This window comes from Sus scrofa, chromosome 7, assembly GCF_054392235.1.
Source record: "Sus scrofa isolate SSC_HxYL_T2T_F1_AM1 chromosome 7, Sscrofa_HxYL_maternal_Yorkshire_Landrace_v2.0, whole genome shotgun sequence".
Taxonomy (NCBI): Eukaryota; Metazoa; Chordata; class Mammalia; order Artiodactyla; family Suidae; genus Sus; species Sus scrofa.
Genome location: NC_139389.1, coordinates 80,619,874 through 80,639,833, shown reverse-complemented (window position 1 = coordinate 80,639,833; position 19,960 = coordinate 80,619,874). Strand labels below are relative to the sequence as shown.

At 35.0% G+C, this 19,960-nt stretch overlaps 1 protein-coding gene across 8 annotated transcripts in view; it reads left to right on the top strand.

Annotated features, from left to right (window-relative positions):
- LOC106504458 (uncharacterized) overlaps positions 1–19,960 on the top strand; it is a 1,793,907-nt gene that overhangs the window by 712,770 nt on the left and 1,061,177 nt on the right. Inside the window, exons 10-11 of one of the 8 annotated variants that reach the window (XR_014810744.1) lie at positions 6,911–7,691; positions 9,410–10,963. The exons of 6 other annotated variants lie outside the window; for them this stretch is intronic. The gene's annotated coding sequence lies outside the window, so the exon portion shown is untranslated. Of the gene's footprint in view, positions 1–6,910; positions 7,692–8,016; positions 8,102–9,409; positions 10,964–19,960 lie in introns of those variants that run through there. One more of the 8 variants, XM_084969049.1, reaches the window with a different exon arrangement.

Below are 19,960 nucleotides of genomic sequence, written 5' to 3'. Positions count from 1 at the left end.
TTAAAAAAGAAGGAATTACAGTTTCAGGGAACCATCAGGACTTCATCAAGGTTATCCAGACAAGCCATATTTAGAACTACTTAGATTACGAACAGGTTAAATAATTTTTTTATGCTTTTTTTTTTAGGGTCACACCCATGGCATATGGAGATTCCCAGGCTAGAGGGCAAATAGGAACTATAGCTGCTGGGCTACACCACAGCCAAAGCAACACAGGATCCCAGCTGCATCTGCAACCTACACCACAGCTCACAGCAACGCCGTATCCTTAACCCCCTGAGCAAGGCCAGGGATCGAACCCTCAACCTCATGGTTCCTAGTCAGATTCATTTCTGCTGTGCCACAATGGGAACTCCTGAATAGATTAAAAAACAGAAGTAAGATCTTCTATTTCAACATGACCCAGAGATTTAGATATATAGATATATGTGTATATATATGTGTGAGTGTATATATGGATTTGGGAAAGAGGATGTATCAAGTTTTGCCTCCATTTTAAAGATCTGTCCAGATTTTTATGTAATGGAGTTTACTGGAATACTGACAGAAATTTCATTTTGGGCTGTGGAATAGTGCAGCAAAATCTGGGGCCTTGTGCTATAATTTGCAGCTATGATGAAGATTGTTCTTCATGAAACTTTTGAACTGTAAGGTTATACAGAAGAAAGAGAGAAACTATGTGGTCACCATCACCACATTCTTGGAAATGAAAGTGTAGCTTGTACATTTGACACCTCACGCCCTTCTTCCACACCCTGCCTCTATGGGGCCTTTTCCATGTGTGTAATAATACATGAATAGGCCAGAAATTAGAACAGTTAATCTTTTCCATGCTCCAGGCTACTAAATCCTCTGCTAGCACAATTCTTGCTTAAGCATAGAAAGAAAATGCCCTGAACATATCCTGGTGATTATATTTTCTTTTGAATCTGAACCTAAGTATCATTTATATAGGCACCATAAGATTAAATAGGAAAACATCTAAATACCACAGGCAGAATTTAGATGCAAAGCATTGAGGGATAGAAAGGGATCTTAAAATATATTTAACAAAGCCTATTATATGTACCTAGTTTTTATTTAAAGTATAGTTTTTTTGTTTTCCATATTGTTCTCCATAGTGGCTATACCAATTTACATCCCACTAACAGTGTAAAAAGATTCTTTTTTTTCCGCATAACCGCTTCAGCATTTATTTTTTTATAGACTTTCTATGATGGCCCTTCTGACTAGTATGAGCTGGTACCTCATTGAAGTTCTTATTTGCATTTCTCAAATAATTAGCAATGTTGAGCACCTTTACATGTGACTTGTGGCCATAGTCTTTGGAGAAATCTATTTAAATATTTCGATTTTTTTTTTTTTTGTCATTTTAGGGCCACACACGTGGCATATGGAAATGCCCAGGCTAGGGGTTGAATCGGAGCTGTACCTGCCATCCTACACTACAGCTGCAGCAATGCGGAATCCTTAACCCACTGAGCAGCGCCAGGGATGAAACCCATGTCCTCATAGATACTAGTCAGGTTCATTACCGCTGAGCCACAATGGGCACTCCTAACCATTTTTTAATTGGGTTGTATATCATCAAAATCCATCAGCAGATGAATGGATAAAGAAGATGTAGTACATATATACAATGGAATATTACTCAGCCATAGAGGAGAATGAAATAATGCCACATGCAGCAACTTGGATGAAACTAGAGATTGTCATACTAAATGAAGTAATCCAGACAGAAAAATATAAAAATCATATGATATCGCTTATATGTGGAATTTAAAAAATGAAAATATGAATGAACTTGTATATAAAAAGAAAGAGAGCCATATACATAGAATACAAACTCTTGGCTGCCAAAAAGGAAAGAGAGAGGGATAAATTAAGAGCCTGTGATTAGCAAATGCACACTACTATATAAAAAATAGACAACCAACAAGAACCTACTGTATTGCACTGGGAACTAAATATTTTGTCATTACCTATACGAGAAAAGAATCTGAAAAAAAAATATATCTATGTAGGTATAACTGAATCTTTTTGGTATATTCCTAAAACCAACTCAGCAATGTAAATTAACTATACTTCAATTTAAATAAATAAATAAAAATATAAATAAATAAAATTTAGATTCCTGTCTTTTGAACAAGAAAACATCCTAAATGCCACAATATATTTAAATAAATATGTCATAAATGATATTAATTCTTTGTGAAAAAAATTGGAGTATATCTGATGATAATACAGTAATTGGAAGGGAAGTTCTTCCAAGAAATGAACCAAAGGATAGTGCAAAAACATTATCATAATGAGAAGTGAAAGAGCACACCAGAGATTAGAAACAGACTTTAACTCTTACACACACACACACACACACACACACACATATAATAACTTCAAAATGAAATCATATGACAGCATATGTGTTTAAGTATACAAAATGTTCTTTAACTCGGAATTCCTGTTGTGGCTCAGTGGTAATGAACCCGACTAGTATCCATGAGGATGTGGGTTTGATCCCTGGCCTTGCTCAGTGGGTTAAGGATCTGGCATTGCCATGAGCTGTGGTATAGGTCACAGATACTGCACAGATCCTGTGTTCCTCTCTGGCTGTGGTATAAGCCAGCAGCTGCAGCGTTGATCCAACCTCTAGCCTAGGAAATTCCATATGCCACAGGTGTGGCCCTAAAAAAGCAAATGAAAAAACAAAAAAAATTCTCTAATTCATATCTATGATCAGCTTAGCCTTGAAGATGGAGTAGGGTCAGATGTGGGTAGTTTTAATGGCATTAGCTTTCAAGAATCCATGAAGATTTCACTAGGTTTTCTTCACTTTGGGGCCATAGTTATTTATATGTTACAGATTACCTGTTTACCAGAAATATATTTTAGCAATTTGTCTGGAGAAGAGACGGATTGTAATCCAAGTCATATGTTAAGTACTAGAGTTTAGTCGAGAAGCATCAAAACAAACAAACAAACAAACAAACAAACAAACAAAAAAACGTTCCCGTCGTGGAGTAGTGGAAACAAATCCAACTAGGAAACATGAGGTTGTGGGTTTGATCCCTGGCCTTGCTCAGGGGTTTAGAATCTGGTGTTGCCATGAGCTGTAGTTCGCAGACGCAGCTTGGCTCTGGTGTTGCTCTGGCTCTGGCATAGGCTGGCTGCAGTGTAGGTCACAGACACAGCTTGGATCTGGTATTGCTATGGCTGTGGCATAGGCCAGTGGCTATAGCTCCAATTCAGCCCCTAGCCTGGGAACCTCCATACGCTGCAAGTGTGACCCAAAAAAGCAAAAATAAAATAAATTAAAAAAAGCATCAGTGGGAAAGTACCCATCCGTAGTCTCTTAGGTATATTATTCTTTCATGGAATTTTCACTTCCCCCTTATTGCTTGCCCCCACTCCCAGAATAGTGATTATGTCTTATCTGCATCTTATAAACTCCACAGTGGCAAATTTCAAACTCTATCAGTTGTTTGTTCAATAAGTAGTAGCACTGACAGTGAGGTTTACCAGATCCTTGTATCAAACTTCATCAATTGTTTTGAAGTTGCAGAGTGAGCATAATGTTAAGATCTCAGAATCATACCTCTGCCTGACTTTCACATAGGGATAAACAATAGATGGTGCGAATTTAAATTTTTAAAATTAAATTAGAGCTACTCTATAATTTTGGGGACATCCTAAGGTGATTTGAAACAATTTCTGTGATAAACAACTGTGATTAACTCCTCCATTTTGTATTTCTATTAGATTTATAAAAAAAATTTAAGGTAAAAAATTAAAGAAACTTGGAGTTCCCATAGTGGCACAGTGGAGACGAATCCCACTAGGAGCTATGAGGTTGTGGGTTTGATCCTTGGCTTCGCTACGTGGGTTAAGGAGCTGCGTTGCTGTGAGCTGTGGTGTAGCTCACAGATGTGGCTCGGATCCTGCATTGCTGTGGCTGTGGCTTAGGGCAGCAGCCATAGTTCTGATTAGACCCCTAGCCTAGGAATCCCCATATGCTGCAGGTGCGACCCTAAAAAACAAAAACAAAAACAAAAAAATTAAAGAAACTTGTGCTATATTTTTATCCACATCATATTTCACTTATTCTTGGAATAAATACACAATTTGTTCAGGCTTTTCCTTAATACTCGTCTCTTTTTAGGGAATATTCGCTAAAGTAATGATTTTTTTAGAGATGTTTCTTTTCCTATTTGTTTTATGAGGTAGGTATTTGATGAAAATAGGAAATGTGAATTCGTCATTTTAGATTTTCACCCTGGAAAGTATTTTGTTTGATAATACTGTAAATTATATTGTCCTATCTTTATAGTAATTAACATTCTTACATGTTTATAGTTTATCTGGTACTGAAAGTTAATGTATCCTCTTTTAGACAAAGTGTACATGACTTTTTATTCCAATCTGGAAACTTTAATAGTTACCAAAATTTATTGATTAAGATGTGTTCATAATGTATCGGTTTCCAGAGGACATCACCTGAAGTTCAGCTCTTTACCTGAAAATTAATTTAAAAAAATTACATTTAGAAAGATGGTATTTTAAACCTGTAATTTTAAGTAGCAGGATTGCCACCTAAATCTTTGAAAAGCAAGCAATACTGAGAAAGACGATATGGTTAAGAGGTTAAATGAAATATTTGAAAATAAGAATAAAGAGTCTTCTTCTCCTGACTCTCTGTTGACTCATGGACTTTGGTTTCTGTTTTACTCTGTGCATTTTTTTTTTTGGGGGGGGGGAGCTGTGCCCATAGCAGGTAGAAATTCCCAAGCCAGGGATCAAACCTGTTCCACAGCAGTTACTCAGCCCACTCTAGTGACAATGCCAGATCCTTAACCCACTGTGCCATAAGGGAACTCCTGCTATGCAATGTTTACCGTCACAGGCAGTGAACAGATTTCATGTATTAAATGTTTAATGTTTCTACTGTTTTTCAACAAAACTGAAATGCTTCAAAAAGTAGATAAGTATGATTTTATCTTGGTGAGTACAATTGTACTAATAAGATGTCTAGTTAGGACAAAGAATGTTTATAAAGACCTACCAAAAGCCTATGATTAAATTTGTGCCACAGAGAAGCAAATTTGTTTATTCTGAAATTTACTTGCTTATGTGAACTTGCTCAGCATCTTTTCCATTTTGGTCCTGTGTAGCTACTTTAGCCTTTTTTTCTGCTACCATGAGGTTAGTTTCAATAGTTGCCATGGGATAAAGGAGTTTGAATATTTAATAATTATGAGAATTCCCACAAGATCATTCACCACTTACTCCACCTTTTTGTCTTGGGTTTTGTTTGCTACTCTGTGCATGGTGTTTTTTCCAACAGACAATGTCAGAACAGAATTATTCCTCACTCTCTCTTATTCTCTTGAGTGTGAGTCACAATATAATAGAACTCATAATCCATTACCTTTGCCTAACAATTAGAAAAATAACTCTGGTAAGCCTCTATCAGTCTGTGCTCCCTCCCCCTACTTCCTCACCAAAAATATATTACAGCAATTGGAAAGAACAGTTTGTCTCCTTGAAAGCAGAGGACAAACAATGATACTAGCTCCTATATGCCTATCTTTTAGCTTACAACTGAATAAATATGAAGAAATAAAAAAGATAAAAGGCAGTAAGTACATGTAACCACCCTAATTTGAAATAATATTTTACCAAATGATAGTGTTTTTTTCTATAAGAGGTTACTTTATTTCCATACCTGTTATCTTATTTAATGTTGCAACTTCCTTTTGAGAAAACAAAAGATATGACACTATTTGCACCCCATTGCCCACATGAGGAAGCAGAAGCACAGACTGATAAGGAACTCACTCGAGTATGCATACGACAATGACAAAGGAGAGATTCAGACCTTTGCAGATCCGACTTGTTTGTCTTAGGAGGCCATTTTGCCTCCTAATACATATTTTTTTCCACAATCCAGGAAAACAGCAGCAATGTCTTCAGTGAGCTAGTAATATAAGAATTTAATAAAGGTCTAAAGAGGTTAAACTGCAGTAGTGGCACAGAATAGAATATCTAACTTAACCTTTTGTTAGCTTATTTCCAAAGGCAGAGACATGCTTTATAAACTAGAACAACTGTGCATACAAAGGAATGACTTTAATTCACCTCACTGCAAATGGAAATATAATCTGCTAGTATTTCTTTATTTGTATTTTTTCTGTAGTTATAAACTCAGCTTCAAAACCTTATTAAAGTGAAATATTAGAATATACTGAGAAAATATTAGATGCATATATTTGACTATCAAATTTATGTACATAAAATGACCAAAATCTGAATGATGAAATTAATGTAAATGATTTCTTCTGAGTAAAACCTGAAGATATATTCAGAACCAGTTAAGTTTAAATTTATGTATGGAAGCAAACATGGAGATCTAGTACAAACATTTCATTTCATTTGATAGAAGAGAAAAATAAGGAGTTCCTGTCATAGCTCAGTGATTAACGAATCCACCTAGGAACCATGAGGTTGAGGGTTAGATCCCTGGCCTCGCTCAGTGGGTTAAGGATCCGGCATTTCGGTGAGCTGTGGTGTAGGTTGCAAACGCAGCTTGGATCCCACGTTGCTGTGGCTGTGGTATAGGCCAGCAGCTACAGCTCCGATTAGACCCCTAGCCTGGGAAACTCCATATGCCGCAGGAGCAGCCCCAGAAAAGGCAAAACAAAAACAAAAACAAAAACAAAAAAAAAAAAAAAAAAAAAAAGAAGAGAAAAATAAGGTCCAGAAAAGTGCAATGAGTACCAAAGATATTGCATATATACATACGTGTGTGTGTATACAAATATATATATGTATATATATATGTCATAGATGTAATTTATTTCTTTTAATTTTTACTACCTTTTTTTTTTTTTTTTTTGTCTTTTGTCTTTTCTAGGGCTACACCCGTGGCATATGGAGGTCCCAGGCTAGGGGTCTAATTGGAGCTGTAGCTGCCAGCCTACGGCAGAGCCGCAGCAACGCCAGATCCTTAACCACAGCTCACGGCAATGCTGGATCCTTAACCCATTGAGCAAGGCCAGGGATCGAACCTGCAACCTCATGGTTCCTAGTTGGATTCATTTCTGCTGCACCATGACAGGAACTCCATGCACCTGTATTTTAAAGGTAAGAAGACTTGAGTTTCTGAGAAGAGCTGATAAATGGTAGTGTAGAAATTTCTCATTCAATTTTTGGAGATGATTACTTCTGGGACATATTTTTCTTTGTAAGTAGCAGGAAAAACACGGCTTTAATTTCTTCCTTTCTGTGTGAGCAAGAGCACATATATGTGCTTGTATGGATGGATGGATGGATAGATAGAGAGCACATATTAAAGTCTTACAGATCATTAGGAACATTGTATTGAAAGACACATTTTAGTTAAGTGTTGCAGAGTAAATAGATGATTCCAGATGGAATAATTAAGAGAAGAAATACAAACATGAGGCAGTGATATGTAAAAGCTACAAACATTTAAAAATAGTAGTTTATTCAAGGTATTCAAAACAGAAGGTTATTGTTTAAAATGTCAGGTAAAATAAGAGACAGTGAAATTAAAGAAGTAGTTTAAAGGCAGATAATGAAAGATCTTTTATGAAAAGTAATGGATTTGAAATTTATAGCCAGAAATACAGTAGAGTTAGATTAGGTTTTAAACTGAGATTATTCTAGCATCAGTTAGGGGAAAGACCAGAAAGGGAAATATTGACAACAGGAAGTTCAAAAGGAAAGTTGTTATAATGATTGAGACAAGAAGTGATAAGAATAGGAAGAAAGTAGCAGTGGGGACAAAAGATGGTAAATAGAAATGAGATATTTTAATGTTTGAGTGTGTAAGACTTTTTTGCTGATATTATATCATCTATGAAGAGCATAAAAACATCAAAGATGACATCATAATGTCTAGCTGGACATCTGAACATCAATAACTGAGAAAATAATATAGGACAGACAAATTAATGTGAGAATGAAGATACTACATACTATATTTACTGTCTTAAGTTTTAGTTGGCAATGGATTATTGAATTGGAGGTGGCCCAATGCAGAGACTCGATTGGGAACTCAGAAGAGCAAACAAAAAAAGAGGTAAAATCTCAGAGTCACTAGTCACACTTTGGTAGACACAATCTTATGAAATTATCCTGTGGAGTGTTTATAGAGAAATCTAAGAAGGCCAAGGAAAAAGTCTCAGAGAATACTAAAATGTGGTAATGCATGCTGAAAGTAGAGCCTATAAATGAAAAAGAAATAGTGTTTTCAGATAGACAGGAAGTAATCTAGGCAAACACCATGTCCAAGATTCACAGAAGAGGATTTTAAAAAGTCAGGATGGTGAACAAGGACAATTGTGTTAAGAAAGGTCAAATAGATTAATGATGAAATATAGAGCATTAGATTTGTCAGTTTGGGGGTTATCATAAAGTTTGTAAAAGCATTTCCAGACTGGAAGGAAGGAAAAAAAAGGTTGTAATGAATTAAAATTATTAGCATATAAAGTATATAAAGCTAGATTTCCAATAATATTAATCACAATGTAAAAATAATGAGTTAGTTAAATTTTCTTTTTATTTATTATAGTGATTATTGTATGAATGAAGCAATAAATCAAAAAATTAGTGGTTAAGAGACATTCCCACAAATTAATTTTCTATGCGAAGTTGGATATTATAAATAAAAAGAACTGGCTGACAACTTTGTTGGTAGGTTAAAACTGATTAATATGTCTATAATAGAAAATATCATAGTTATATTTAAAAAAAGCAAAGATTTCTCCTTAGGGAGAAGGTAATATTTGTTTCATTTGTTTGTTTCTAATGGTCTATAAATGGAGTGGCATCGCTAGAGAAAATAGCTGAAAGCAATCTTCTCAATCCACTCAGTTATTTTTGCCTTATGTTGTATATGTTTGAGGTCTGTGTGTGTCTCATGTAGAGTAAGAAAAATAAGAATTTTGAGATTTATGAGATTTACAGGTTCTTTTTTTCTGGATCACCTTTGGCACAGGAAGGCAGATTAGAGAATGGGCCAAATCAGGAACTAATGTTCCACACTGGAGGTAAAAATTATTTTCTTTGCCATAGAAATCTACATGGCTTTCACAAAATTGGCAACTTTCTAAAAATATGGTAAACATAGATAAATTATTCTTTCTTAAACTAAGGAGAGAGACCAAACAACAATAAGCCATTTTAATTTCAGTGCATGAATAATTGTCATAGTAAAACATTGTTAATAAAGCATTCCATATCCTATGAATGCTAATTTGTTGGAGGATACATTGTATCATTGAGATAGCATTAGATAATAATTAAGCAATTTGGACCTTAGCCTTAATTCTGTCCAAATTCTGAATAGAGAGGAGATTTTAATATTTTAAATCCTGGCCTTGCTCAGTGGGTTAAGGATCCAGTGTTACCATGAGCTGTGGTTTAGGTTACAGATGCTGCTCGTTTGGATCCCTCATTGCTGTGGCTCTGGCTTAGGCAGGCAGCTGTAGGTCCTATTTGACCCCTAGACAGGGAACATATGCCATGGGTGTGGCTCTAAAACAAAAGAAAACTGCTTCTTCCTTTTTACATATTCCTACTCACCTCCCATCCTACTCCAAGCAATCACTTATCTTCTGTATCACTATTTAATTTTGAGTATTCCAGGTCTTCATATAAATAGAAAAATATCATTTGTATTCTTCTGTCTCTGGCTTCTTTCACAGGATATACTGTTTTTGAGATTCATTCATCCTTATACTATATTTCTTAGTAGTCTATCCCTTTTGCTGAATACCATACCATCGGTAAGAACCATACCACAATTTGTTTTTCATTGTCCTATTGATGGAAATTAGGATTGGTTCTAGGTTAAGTCTTCCCTTTTTTGAGTTTATGTTTCATTACTCTTGTTTAAAATACCTAGGGTTCAAATTACTAAAATATTTCCCAGCATTGATGAATCTTCTAGTTGTACCACATGTTTGAGCCAGAACTTAATTTCAAATTGCCATTAAATTAGTAAATGGTCACAATCATTTTAAGATTTAACCATTCTAGTGAGTGTAAAATAATATTCTCAGAATGAATTTATCTTACATTTCTATGATGACTGAGGTTGAGCATATTTGCATGTGCTTAGTGCCGTTAATGAAATGTATGTTCAAACATTTTGTCCATTGTTTTACTTGGTTGTCTTATTATTGAGTTTCTAATTATTCCTTATGAATTGTTGGTACAATTCTGTATGTGTGTATACATATATTACAGATACATATGTTCATAAATATATATTTATTCTAATCTTTGGTTTGTATTTTTAATTTTGTAATAGTATCTTTAAAAAAACATAGCTTTTATTTTAGATTAAACATATTTAACTCTCTAATGGTAATTACTAACCTCAGTGGTATTTGTCTAATGGTAATTACTAACCTCAGTGGTATTTGTCTCCTGCTTATGTTATGCAATGTTTGCCTACCTCAAGTTTATGAAGATTTTCTCTTTTCTTATCCATTTCAAATTAATTTTGATAATGATCAAGTTAGGCATTGAGGTTCATTTTTTTTTTTAAGTGTGGATATTCAGTTACTCTGGAGCCCCTTTACAAAAAGACTAGTCTTTCCATCTTCAATTACTGTGTAATCATTGTCAAAAATCAATTGATAGTATTTTTAAATGGTTTAATTGACCAATACTTCTGATGGAACACAAAATCTTGACTATCTTATTTTTGTAATCTTAAAATAAGTATGGGAATTAGGTTTATACCTAATTCCTTAATTTTGTCCTTATTCAAAATGCTTGCTAGTCTATGTTCTTTGTATTTCCGTGTAAGTTTTAGAGTCAGTTTGTCAATTTCTATAATATCTGCTGATATTTTGACTGTTCTTTTGTTGAATCCATACAAAAATTAGGGCTTGTGAATATCATAAAAAAGAATATATTTTCAATACATGAATATGGTGTATCTTTCCATTTATTTAGATCTTTTTAAATTTCCCTCGACAATGTTTAGTAATTTTTAGTATAAAGATCTTCTATTTTAGTAATTTGACCCATAACAGTTTATATATTTGATGGTATTGACTTTCCAAAATTTTATTTTCCAATTTCTCTTTATTAGTATTCAGAAATAAAATTGATATTGCATTTATATTGAATCCTGTGGTGTTGCTAAATTCAAAAAATGTTTTCTTATATTCCTTAAGATATCCTACTTGGATGTATATTTTCATTCATTTCTGAATATTTTTTCATTTACTTTGGAATTTCTTCTTTGACCTATAGTTTATTTCAAATTAATTTACAAATATCTCTTTCTTATTGTTTTGCTAATACAATTTTATTGTGATGAAAAAGAATGCTTTATAGCATGTAACCTTTAAAATACATTTAGACTAATTCACTGGACTAGCACATGTTCTATCTTGGTGATGTGCCAAGTGTATTTGATTTGATGTGTGTGTGTGTGTGTGTGTGTGTGTGTGTGTGTGTGTGTGTGTTCTCTGGAGGTGTAGTATTCGGTAAATGTCAATTAATTCCAGTTAATTTTTAACGTTGTTCAGACTTTCTATACACCCGCTGATTCTTGGCTGCAATAGGGTAGGTATTGCCAAGAGGTTTTGTTATTAGACTGCCCTTTTGCCTGTCTTTTGGCTGAGGGGAAGCGGCTTTTCTTGGATTGTTTTATTTGTTCCTCTTGGTAAGTCCAGGTTAGAGGCCTCTCCTCCCCCCAGGCCAGGATGTAGGGGAAGCGACAAGGAAACCTAGAGAAGGAACCACCAAGGTTCTGGGAAGCCTATCTTCTACTTTTACCTTTCAAAGTGTTCCTCTGTTTATTTGATATTATGCCAGGGTTTTTCAGTCATCTGAAGGAGATCCAAGGAGAAATGAGGTCTATCTTGGTCAATCAGAAGTCCAATAATTCTTTTTAATTCTGGTCTCCAGCTGCCACACCCTGAAGGCTAGAAATTCCCCTTCACTCCCTACACAGTTTTGGTGGGCAAACAGGGAGCTTATTTTCCATGCCCCACTCAAAGCAGGCAGTGTCCCTATTTCTCTTCCAATGCAGTGTTTGTTGGGCCGAGGAGGAAGGTAAACCCCATTCTCTTCTCTGACTAAACAGATTGTGCCCCAATTTAGCATCAGTGGGTCTAACAGTGATCTGAACTCCCCCTTCGTTTGATAACAATATGACTAAATAAGGCAGCTGGTTGCAGGGCTGGTTAGCACCCCATCCCTGGAGTCTCTGTGCCCAGCAGGAGCTAATCTTCAATAGAGGAATGGTTAAACTAATTTGTTCATGTTATAAAATTGCATAGAACTAAAACAGACACACACACAGGTGCATACAAACTAGAGAAATCTGAGTAAGATATGTGGATTTTTATCCACATCAATTCCTTAGTTGTGGTATTATATGACAGATATAACTAATAGGGAAACCAATAGAGTTTCCAAAATCTCTTTGTATTATTTTTTTTACAATTGCAGATGAACCTATAATTATGTTAAGATACAAAGTTAAAAAAAAATAAATATTCTTATTATCATACCCAACAACAACAGAGTATCGCTAAAATCTCTCTACTGCCTCTGGGTCAGAATTCCATCTGCCTGCAGTGCTTGTCTTCTAATGGCTCTGTTCTGTTCTCAACTCTGTAGCATCTGCTTTCTGGTAACCTTTTTATAATCTCACCCTGTGTGTCCACAGCCCAGTCCACAGCCCAGGTTCCTAGGAGACCTCCTCACATGAATTTCTGTGGCTACAGTACTGTGCCTCCCTCCTCTTCTGAAGATAAAGTCTGTGCTATGTTCACCTCTGAATTCCCTTCTCCCAGTGACCAGAGTGTTTATTTACCTGTAATCCAGTATCTAAAAACAACTGGCTCATAAGTTTTTCCACTTTTATGATTGTTTTTTGTAAGAAGGCTTGTCCAGTAGTAGTATTTTGCAATTGTAGATGGCAGCAGAAAATTCCAGGTTAGTTTTTTTTCCCACCCCGACCCAGGTTAGTTCTTAAACAATTTTCTAGCACCAGTTGATGTTATGAGTTTGGACATATCAATTGAGTTTCAATTTCCTCAGTTATAAAATAATCCAAAAATTTCTTTAAAAATCAATTTCTTTATCATATAAATGAGCTAACATTCCTACTAAATACTACCCTTATAACTTTCGTTGTGTGATTCACATTTTATAGAAGATGAATAAACTATTTGGGAGATTTAATTGGGCAACTCTAAACTGGAGGTTAAGCTAGATTATACGAGTCATAACATCTATATTTTCAAAATGTGTCATGAACTTCCCTGATGCATGGATTTATTCTCTTAATAGCAATAATGTTTCACAAAGTTACATTGTCACTAAGAAAACTTAAAGCATCACCACATATTATAATGCTGTAATTTAACAAAAAGAACTCTGAAGTCCTCCATTATAATGACACATTTGAGAGAAACTGCATTTTTATATGAATCATCCCACCAACACAAAAGAAGTTCTATAAACAAAGATTACTTCTCTTGTTCTTCTGTGAGATATTAATACAAATTTGAAGGAAAATTATTAGTTTGTTCTGACAGTCTAAAAACATATTTCTCCAGAAAAAAAAATAAGGCTTAACCAATGCTTTTCTCAAATCAAATTTATTTCAAATACAGTTATTCAATGAGAGTTATTTGGGATCATTAAATTCCTGCTTCAAAGTTACAAGATCAAAAGGGAAAAAAAAATCTCAGATACAAACAAATTCTAAATTATAGATTATCAGGTTGAAAACCTGACTATATTGAATCTCACTGGGCTGAAAATGCTTCCTTCTTAGTTGAATATTTATAGTTACCTTGATTTCTCCAGAATCCAATGGGTGTGCTGGGCTGAGCACCGTGGTAGATACAATTGCTATAGTAATTAGTACCTGTCCTTAGGTAGTTATAGTTTCATTAATGACAACAATGAAAAAGACACGCTTACTTAAAAAATTACATATTAGACAGCAGATGTCATAGGGAAAGAGCATGTTTAATGCTAAGTGTGTTGTACAGGCAACAAGTGCTGTATCTTCAACGTTTATATCTACAGCTGTTACCTTGACCTTAAATTTTCTCAAACTGTTTAACCATATGACCTTCATTCCTCTTCAGTTTAGTCATTTAGCAGCAGATTCAAAGTGGCAGCCTATCTACATATGGAACTTTTCAACACATAAAATTTGAATTTGCAATATCTTTATTCTGTTTTTGTTCTTACCATATCTTTACTTTCTCTCTGATCTGTCTGCCTCTTCCTGACTACATGAATTCTATTGTTCCTGGATCTCATCATCAGGTAAATAAGTCTATTCAAAAGTGAGTTTTCTGCTTGCTGCTGAGACCAGAAACAGTTTCTTTTATATTCTGTATGACTTGGCTTTTACACCAAAAATAAATACATGAATAGATTCACAAACTTTGGCTAAACTGCCAACTAGGCCTTCAGAGACTGGATTGCCCTGAGAGGAGTCACTCAACACATTAAATATCAACCTAAAAGCATTGAGGCCTAAATGCAAATGCCTTTGTCATTATGTATTATAGCATGTTTAATATCTAAGACTTAGGTTTCAGCTACTTTAGAAGACAGCCTTTAGGCAAAGGAAAAAATTCTCACTTTTAAGATGCATTCGCTGGAGAGCCTTAGACAACAAAAAGGAGACTGATTGTTTGCATGATCTCCTTACCAGTTCAAGCAGCTTTGTCATTCATTCATTTATTCAGCAAAACTCTTTTACCTTCTTTCGGGTATCAGCCACTACATAAATCACACACATTGCAAAAACCACAAATCTATTGTAAAACCTTAAAATAAATTTGTTAAATGGTTGAACAATCACATACAGATTTAAAAAGATTATATGCTCTGAAATCACAATAACTGATTTCAAACCCCAGCCCTACCTTGGTCAAATTAATGTATCTGTCTGTACCTCTGCTTCTTCAACTCTGTACATTGACAATAACCATATATACCTGTTAATACTGCACAGAGAAAATGAGAACATATGTATATTATTAGAATGCTGCCTGTACTATATACAGTACTTAATGTATTTTTAACTGTAATTATCATCATCATTATTTTTCTAATATAATGTTACATAAATAATAATTTACTAGATACAGGGAGAAATAGATATATTTCCTCTGGAGTCAATAAGCTTCTCAGAGAACATGGTGCTAGAGCTGAGACTTGAAAGATGTATAGGAGGTTTTCAGATGGAGGAATAGAGAGAAGACAAGAATAAGCCAGAAGGGCAGCTAGGAGCCCATCATAGCATGTATAGAGGAAAGGTGAAATGTTCCTAAAATAAAGAGCAGAGGAGACAAATTATATATTTATTATGCATATTAATATGTTGTAGGGTTGATAAGATGCTGGAATAAGTAAATGGAAGCAAAATCCAAGGCCCCTGTTTTTTTGCTTAAGTAATATGAAGAGTATTTTTCTTCATTGCAATATGATACACAGGCAAGGAGAACATTGATGAGAAAACTAGACGAGAAATGAATAATATAGTCTGTATCAGATTGGGTTATGTATCTGCAGTCTGTTTTGCTTCAGATATTTAATGACAGACTTACTGGGACCAGGCAGGTGAGGGAGATGGAGTTTGTCTGATTGTGCCAAGCTGGGCAACATGTGTTCCTCTACAGGGAACGGATATAACTCTGCTCCAACTGATCACTGCCATGCTAGAATGTGGAGTCAATGCTACTAGGTTTTTCCATTTTTTTCAAGAGAATTTATCATATGAGTTTAAAAAATTCTAAATATTGGTATGCAGTATACATTTAAATTATGTGACCCCTCAAATGTCCATGGTTTACATGCATGACAATGGTTTCTAGATTGTGACAGATTCATCCATCCATCCATGTATTTATTCATCCATCCACTCATGTATTTATTCAAAATATATTAATGAAACACTTCCTTAGCATCATGAGCTCTTATAGGTGTTAGCTATACATGAATCATTTATCTAAGGATATGTGGTAGTTAACATCGTTGCCCCAAAAAATTACCTAAGAAAAAGAAATAAATGGTATGATTAGGTGCCTGGGGAAATACCAAATGAGAATATTATCGAGAGAAGTCTTATAAAACAGGAAGAGAGTCAAGAGGAATTTGCATGATAGAAAATGATAATCTATTTTTAAGAAAGATGCCATGGTTAACAGAGGCAAAAGCTATAAAAATACAAGTATAATTGGGATTAAAACATATGCATAGTTGATTTAGTAATAAGTGTATTGATGGGATCTTTAGAGAAAACAGTTCAGAAAAATAATGGGCCCAGAAGCCATATTTTAGTAATTGGAGAATGAATAGAAGGTGGAGAAGTAGACACACAGTATAGTTTATTATTTCTAGAAGCTTGACTAGGAAAGGAAGCATGGGAATAGTGCAGAAGGTAGTTGGAAATGTGGATTAAAGGAAGAATACTTTTGTGAGATATAAGAAACTAGAGCATATTTTATACAAAGTCAGTAAAAAGAGAAGGGTAATTATATAATAAAGTTAAAAAAAAAAAAAAACCCTTAAGAACTAGAATTCTAGAAGAAACTACTTTGTAACAACCAAAGGATCCTTTCCTCTTAACCTTCTCTATGACCACCAAATTTTAGCTTACTGGGTACCTTATTGCCACTTCTACTCCTGATTACCTTCTCTAGAACTATTCAGTTTTGCTAAAGAAAGTTGAAAATGTCACAGTATGGACAAATGATAGGTACAGTTATGGATATTTACAGAGGAGGAAACAGAAATTATGCAACCTGCCCCAAATTATAAGCCTGACAGAAACCAACTGGGGAGACATATATAGTTTTATAAAATTTTATCTGAATTTGTACCATGAAATTATACCTCAGTTTCAATCTGTACATGGTAATAGAGCCACGAAAATATCACTTGTGAGGTATTGCAGCAGCCTTTCAGCTGGACTTTCTCAGTGTTTCATCCATCCATCTGTCCATCCATCCAGCCAGCTATCCTCAAAACATTTTTTTTTTTTTAACAACTCTGTCTGATTCTAAGCTGAGGGGTGATTGAATATAGATTGAATATAGACTAGGATCTACCTGCAACAAGCTGCTTTGACAGCAAATCCAAAAACTTCATTTTACCACCAGATTGTGAGATCCCTTAGGGCAAAAATCATGTCTTATTTGTATTTCTGTATGCGATCCCTGGCATAAAGTAGGCCTTAGGTAAATTTCATTTTGCTGTATGATCTGGCTCCTGTCTTCCTGTCCAGCTTTATTTATCACCAGTCTGCCTCTTAATCAGTAGTCTTCAGCTCCTTGGATCTCCATTTTGCTTCTGGAACATGCCAAGCTTTGCCTAGTACCTCAGCAGTTGTTCTTTCCTTTGACTTCATTATTCCTCCCAGAAATCCTATTAGTTGGCTAAGTCATATATATTATTTCTTAGCTCCAATATGAATCCTCAGAATTGCTTTTCTTGACCACACTGTATAAAAGGAGATATCTTTACACTCTCCAAGATATTATTTTGTCTATTTCCTTATAAACTCCTCTATAAATTGCAAACTCATCTTATGCAGTCCTGTCTTCCTAGTATCAGTGCATCTCCAGAATCTGTCTGCATTGTTTGCTCTCTAGAGACTTAAGCTAGTTTTGTTTTATTTTGTTTTAACCTTGTCCTAAGTTTATAACCATAATAGGCAGAAGGGTTGATATCCTAGAAACTTATTATCACATTTTGATTTATTTAATTTTGGAAATATTCTGCATCACTAGAAAAGTGCATTTTTAGGCAATTCTTTAAAATGACATTAAAAGTTTACATTTTTTTAGTCTTTTTTTTTTTCCTTTTTTTTTTAGGGCCACACCTGTGGCATATGGAAATTCCCAGATAGGGGTCGAATCAGAGCTTTGGCTACTGGCCTACACCACAGCCAGAGCAATGTGGGATCTAAGACACCTCTGTGACTTACACCACAGCTCATGGCAACGCTGGACCTTAACCCCCTGAGCAAGGCAAAGGATCAAACCACATCCTCATGGATCATAGTTGGGTTCAATGCCACTGAGCCATGATGGGAACTCCCAAAAGTTTACATTTTTAATAATAGTCTTCAAAATAAAAAATGTTGAAATCTATTTCTTGCTCACATTCTGCCAGTAGGCTGCTGATACATATATTTTTTTTCAAATTTCAATTGCTATCTCAACTCAATTAATAAAGCTTTTAAATCTGGCTAAGAAACTTACAGGGAGAGTCTTAAGCACCAGGAGTATCTGACTCATGACTGAAAGACGGCAAGGACTCTGCAAAGCAATACAGGTCCCACACTTTCAATGTTTGAGCTTAACAATTTTCTTAATCAAGAAAACTGTCCTGTCTATAACCCATTTTTCTTTTTCTTAATTACATTTTTATATTCCAAACTTACAAAAATGATTAGTGCATATTATGAGGTAATTACTTTCCAACTTCATTTTAATTAACCATGCTATTTTTGGAAATACCAGAGCAGTGACACACATAACTCACAGAGCTTCAATATTTATATTTGTGCTACTCTCTTTTTAACTCAAATGACTATTTTATTCCCTTCAAATTTATCAAAATCAGAGCTCCCCTGGGCTCCAACTTAGTATGCTAAGCTTTATTTTAGAGGAAATTTTTGTAGTGGAGAACATTAGGGGCTTATAATGGCTAAGTCAGCAGACCTTTAACTATAGTTATAATAAAGGGCATCTCAAGCGGAGAGATCATGCTCTCACAAAAATCTCCACAGTAATATCTCCAAGCTAAAGAGGAACAAGAGCCCCTGATTGGCACTTTGTTACTTGAATGGTCCCCCACTGATGAGGCAGAAAGGACATTAAGGATGATTTTAGCACAATCTAAAATCTCGCTGATGCCAAACTTAAAGCGGTGAAAGCCATAATGCCATTTTAAAAATATGCTCTGGAATCATGAAAGCTTTGCTTTCCAAGACACCCAGGACTTATTCTTCTTTCTACTTATTACTTGTAAAAGGCCTTCTTCATCATTATGTCTCCTGTCTTCCACTGCTCAAGACAAAATAGGGAACCATCTTCATTTATATGCAGCACATTCTTTCTTCTGCTGGTACCACAATATAAATGTGTTTTATTAAAAATTAAAAATATTGGTTTTACTTTCCATCAGGATGAAAAGTGAAGTCTCATTCTCATTTCCAGTCTTGTTTTCTCACTCCCGTCCTTCTTGAATTGTACCTTGGGACACTGCTATTAACAGATAGGCCACATTCCCAAAGACCTTAAATTATGTCAGCCTTTCCTGAACTCTCAGTCATGAGACAATAACAGAAGGCAAAGGACTTTTCAAAGGATAGGTAAGGAGATGCCATGCTCCACTGGGATTAAACCTTTTTCTTGATCTTGTGTCAGAATGATGCTGAGAAAAATATATGTAGTGTCTTATCATCTTACAGCACATGGCTCTTAAAAGTTGAAAAGGCTATTATACATTGAGGAAAGTTAAAGGTCCAGAGAATTACTCCACAGTATTCAACTCCCTTTGAAAAATAAAAATAACAAGGTATATTCTGGATGGTGTTCCCATGAACATTCGTCTCCTACATCGCATGCTTGTTTCCCTTTTGTAATGTTAACTTTCAGGCTCCTGTTGGTATTTTTGGAAAGCAGAGAAGCATGTATTTTGTTAGTTGCCAAAATTGGCTTCGCAGAGCAGCATGCTTTGCAATTTGAAGGTTAAATTCCTTTCAAAGAGACTTGTTGGAACTGCTCTTCTCACTCCTATTAACTAGTGGAACTGTCTGACCTTTATAAGTGCAAGTCAATATTCACACTGTCAGAAGAGTATCAGTGGGAGTAATCTTTTCAGTCCCAGAGAGAAGCAGTTTGCCACAGGCAGATCATGACTAGAGAAG